The sequence below is a fragment of the Panthera uncia genome, chromosome D1, assembly GCF_023721935.1.
Source record: "Panthera uncia isolate 11264 chromosome D1, Puncia_PCG_1.0, whole genome shotgun sequence".
NCBI lineage: Eukaryota > Metazoa > Chordata > Mammalia > Carnivora > Felidae > Panthera > Panthera uncia.
In genome coordinates this window covers 29,060,717-29,066,393 of record NC_064808.1, presented here as the reverse complement: position 1 = coordinate 29,066,393, position 5,677 = coordinate 29,060,717, and the positions used below count along the sequence as shown (strand labels likewise).

Here is a 5,677-nt window from a genome sequence, read left to right as displayed (position 1 = left end):
GAACAAAAACTGATCAATTTAAAAGCTAAATAGATAAAACTATAATAGGAAATTTCAACATTCCTCTCAATAATCAATAGAACAAGTGGACAGAAAATAAGAACATATATGAAGAGTCAAACAACACTATCAAGTCAATAAACATCTGTAGAACGCTCCACCCCAAAACTGCAGCATGCACATTCTTTACAAACACATACAAATGTTTTCAAAATAATTCATAGGCTGGCCTATAAAATATATCTCAAAAAATTTTAAATAATAGAAATTATATAAAGTATGTTTTCTAAACACAATGAATTAATCAATAAATAATCAGAAAAAATCTTAAAAAATCACCTAAATTTAGAAATTCAGCAACATGATTTTAAATGACCCATGGATCAAAGGATAAAACAAGAGAGGAGAATTATAAAATACTTTTAACTGAATGATAACGACAACTCAACATGAATTAAGATTTGGAGATGAATCTAAAGCAACACTTAAAGGGAATTTTGTAGTTTTAAATGCTTATGTTATCAAAGTAAGTAGGTGTAAAAGAAATTATCTAAGCTTCCACCTTAAGAACCTGGAAAAAAGAAGAGTAAATTAAACCCAGTATAACTGAATTTTAAAAAGGTATAAAATTATAATAGTGTATTTAGTAATATATGTTCATATACGTCCACTTCTATTGGTATATTAAATTCTTGCAGTTTCACTTTCATTTAACTAACATTTATCATGTGTTAAATGATATGCGCAGCCTTTGCCAAAGGCTAAGAAAATATGCATGAATAAGTATCAACCCCTGCCTTTAAATACATTATTTGAAGACACGCACACACTCCACAGAGACAGACAAGGAAACAATTCACAACAGGAGTATGGCTAGATGCCAAGGCAGTCAGAGAAGAGGATGATAAAAGTTCTCCTTTACCTCATTCCTTTGCTTCAGTTAGAGTTACAGGTAGAACAGCACCTGATATGGGTCATAAAGAATGAAGAATCTGTGCACACTGTTCCTTCTCATTAGATTTGGCACCAGGGGCGCCTGGGTGGCTCAGCTGGTTAAGCATCCGACTTTGGCTCAGGTCATTATCTCACAGTCTGTGAATTCGAACCCCGTGTCAGGCTCTGTGCCAACAGCTCAGAGCCTGGAGCCTGATTCAGAGCCTGTGTCTCCCTCTCTCTCTGCCCCTCCCCCACTCGCACCTGTCTCTCTCTCAAAAATAAAATAAAAACATAAAAAAATTTTAAAAAAAAAGAAGATTTGGGTCCATAGATTTGAGGAGAAAAGGATCAACAGCACATTTTGGGAATTAAAAATAGAATAGTGATGTTGCTAAATTGGTGAGTGGGATTTGGGGATTAGGCAGACCATTGGGGACAGGAGTCTAAGGAAGGAGTTAAAAGGCCAGTGATGGAGGTCATATAATTTCAATATACTTTTCAGAAATGTATTATTTATTTCTCTGACCCACCATTCTCATCATAGCCAAAACCAAAACTTGGAGATTCTGAATTCATGAAATTAAAGATGACAAATAAAAATCTATAGTCATGTATAAACCAACAAAATAAAGGAGTAGATATGCTATTATATTGAATTTAGTTCTGAAAAAGTAATCTATTTTAGCATTCTTTTCCCTAATATATTGTTTAGACAGTTTTAGGGGCGCCTGGGTGGCTCAGTCAGTTAAGCGTCCGACTTCAGCTCAGGTCATGATCTCACGGTCCGTGGGTTCGAGCCCCGCGTCAGGCTCTGTGCTGACAGCTCAGAGCCTGGAGCCTGTTTCAGATTCTGTGTCTCCTTCTCTCTGTGACCCTCCCCCGTTCATGCTCTGTCTCTCTCTGTCTCAAAAATAAATAAACATTAAAAAAAATTTAAAAAAAAAAAGATAGACAGTTTTAACAAAATTTGAACATTCTATCTATTGAAATACTTCTTCAATTTAAGCGCTAGTCAAGCCCTGGAACATTTTAATACCCAAGAAATTGACCACGTTAGTAGGTACACATGCTATTGTATAAATGGTAGACTTGAGATTTGCCTCTGTCTATGGCATTCCTCATCCAAGACAACAGACTACAGGTTTCTGCTCCTGTAGTTATCAATTGGGGATATTTTTTAAATTATTGATTCTCAGGATCTAAAAAACAAATTGAGACTCTCAGGAAAGAAATTTTTATTACTGCCTTGTAGGAAGTCCAGACATGCCAGTTTAATTTCTCAAAATTTATGTATCTATTACAAACAGGGACAGCAACTAACTAATTTTATAGACCTATTAACTTGACCTTTGAAATATTTTCCTACTAATCAAATGTGAACAAAATTATATGCCCTTATTTAGTTAATTCAAAAATCAAAAAATGAATTCTCAGGCACAAAATTTTCTTTATTAAAATCAAAATGGTCATTAAAACTGAGACTGAAGGGGCCATTTAACAATGACAATTGCCTGGTTCCAGGCAATCATTTTCATTTTAAGATAATCCCCTGAAGCATTTTAATCCCTAAAAAAAAAAAAAATACACCTCCACTTAAAGAATTTTATGAGGAGTTCTCATCTGTAACATGTTTCTCTTTTGTCAAAATATGCTTGTTAAAGCTGAATGTGACTGTGGAGTTTGGGGAGCAGGTTTATTTCCATTCAGTCTGACTGGGTCAAAGTTCATGACGGTGAAAATACCTTGAGTTTCTAATTGTTTGCTTCCTAATCCAGGATGAAGTCAGTCCAGTTTTGCTTTCTCTTCTATTGCTGGAGAGCAATCTGCTGCATGAGCATGACGAACATCACCATCACAGTGGAGAAAGGAATACCCCTTCTGCATAAGCACCAATGCCACTTGGTGTGTGGGCTACTGCTACACCTGGGCAGGAACTCACTCCTGCTGGAAGTGAGGGTACTGAGGATCTGTACAAGGCAGGCTTCATTAATTCCCAATTTATCAATATTTTGTCTCTCCTCAACAATAGCCATGAATCGCTTAGCCAACTTCTCTGCATTGTGATTAAGGTTAATTACCATGATATCATTTCAATGTCTAGGTTTGGATTTAATTTGGGTAAAACAAATTTGGGACAGCTCATATTGATGTAAATGAATGCTTCAGTGATGCGCCAATTCTGCATTTTAAAAGAGTATTTTTCTGCTAGCTTTACCTATTGAGAGATAAACATGGGCATGAATACATATCTATATTTGATCATGGAATATGATCAATACTCTCAAACAGCCAAATGCAATAATAAAAGGCATACCTTTGTAACAGGTATAGTACCAAAATGCCTTTAAAGCCAAATAAAAACACAAACACCCAATTAGAAGATTCATTTTATTGCTCTACCTTTAACACAAATGCCAGCAAGCAGCCTGAAAATAATCAATCCCTGTAGATTAGAACCAAAAGGAATCAGCAAACCTACTCCCTTTGTGCTGGTGAGGAAATCAAGGCATAAGGGCATTAGACCATTTGTCTACATTCTCTACAGCTTCTTCACAATTGGCCAGTTTTCAGTGAACATGTTTCTTCTTTGCCATTTTTCTGTTGCATCTGGCTGTACAGGGGTCCAATAAACTGAAATTTAAGGTGGCTGCATTTTAATGAATATACTTTATGTGATAGTAAAAATTTGATCAATGAAATTTAACTCACTGCACTTTAGGTGGGATAGAGACCTTGTGGCCAGCCTGGGAAAGGAATTAACCAGCAACCTCTTCTCTCCCTTAAGGCCAATTATTTTCTCATTGGGCAAGTAGAAGAGTGAAACATACTTGGCTTGAGTTAAATGTATTGATATTGAAACTATGTCATTTACTTTTGGATTAAGAACCATGCAAATACAAAGAATTAAGGCAAGGAAAAACTTAAAAAGCAATAGAAGGTCCAAAATCCAATATAAGACTTCACTCATATTTCAGGCAAGCATGAATAATTCAGCATATGACTCTTATTCCTCTTTTAAATATACATAGAAAAGAGTGATGGAAATATCTTTATAAGCAATTAAACTAAAGTGTTATATGTTTTTATCTGTCATTAACATAGCTTCAGATTACTAAGTACAAAAAGAAAAATCTTTATATTCCAAGGTCATATTTCTTTATTCCTTTATCTCTACATGCTTTTATGCCATACAAATTTAAAGTTTTATAGAACTTTACAAATATTAAACATGTGGATATTATCATGGTGGGGAGGAAGGAAACAGTCATATTTTCTATAACATTTCCAGGACAGTTTAGAAAAGTGGTATAACATGCATTTTTTAAAATAAGGTCATGTTTCCTGTGCTTAAGGATCCTACAACCTGGTCTTCAGAGGACAAATATTAGAATAAGCAGTATTAAATCCCTCTTTTTTTGAGAGAGAGAGAGAGAGAGAGAGAGAGAGAGAGAGAGAGAATCCCAAGCAGCCTCCACACTCAGTGTGGAGGCAGATGCAGGGCTTAGTCCCATGACCCTGGGATCATGACCTGAGCCAAAATCAAGAGTTAAATGCTCAACTGACTGAGTTACACAGGCACCCCAAAATCCCTGTCTCATTTTGACTAAGCCAAAAGGAAACTTCCAGAATTATAATCTAACTCTCTCCTTCCTAAACTCCTCAGGCTCTAGTGTACAAGAACCCAGGCAGGCCCAACATTCAGAAAATATGTACCTCCAAGGAGCTGATGTATGACGTGGTTAGAGTGCCTAGCTGTGCTCGCCATGTAGACTCCCTGTGTATGTACCCAGTAGCCACTGCGTATCACTGTGGCAAGTGAGACACCAACACTGACTACACCGTGTGAAACCTGGGGCCCAACTACTGCTCCTTCAGTGAAATGAAAGAATAAAGAGCAGTAGACATTTGGGACAGCCTACCCTTGTCCTAAAGGACCAAGATATCCCAAACTCTGTGTACGTCCATGTGCCCAGGCTAAAAAACCACTGCAGGCCAAGGGATCATCAGGCCCCTGATCCCTGCTGTCCAGGCAGAGGAGGAGCTCCAGGATTGGAGAGTGCCTGGCACCACTCATCCCTGTATTCTTAGGTGTGGACTCAGTCAGTTTCATTCCACTTGAATTCCAGGGCTTTAAGTTGTTTCCCATATTCAACGGATTTAGAGGTCCTTAGAGAAACTCTATGATTTTATAAATGAGAAAACCTAGACTTGGAAGAAAGAGCTCTCAAGATGACTGAGTAGGAAAACTAAATCTCGTATGGGATGTACGGCGTGCAAGGGGAGGGCCAGTATTGTTTTAGTGTCCTAAAGCCAGTACCTAACCATTTAAATATTAAGGGGAGAGTCAGGAAGACAGGGAGACTGAGCCAAGACTGCCCACTTCATCGCTGGTCCTTGGAGGTGGTAACATCAGTTCCACTTTGCCTGCGTTTTTCTGGCAAAGAAGTTTTTGCTGATCTGTGAGGGTAGGAGAAGAGTAGAGGGAGGTAGTGCTGGGAAACAGGCCACGCATTCAGAATGTGAAGCCTAAAAAACCACATCTTAACAATTTTTTTAAGTTTATTTATTTATTTTGAGAGACACAAAGACAGAGCAAAGTGGGGAGGGCAGAGAGAGGAGGGAGAATCAAAAGCAGGCTCTGCACTGTCAGCACAGAGCCCGATGCGGGGCTCAAACCCATGAACCATGAGATTATGACTTGAGCCTAAACCAACAGTCGGGCACTTAACTGAGCCACCCA

At 37.8% G+C, this 5,677-nt stretch overlaps 1 pseudogene; it reads left to right on the top strand.

Annotated features, from left to right (window-relative positions):
- The first annotated feature begins 2,705 nt into the window (after positions 1-2,705).
- Positions 2,706-4,828, top strand: LOC125935250 (follitropin subunit beta-like; annotated as a pseudogene).
- Positions 4,829-5,677: the final 849 nt, after the last annotated feature.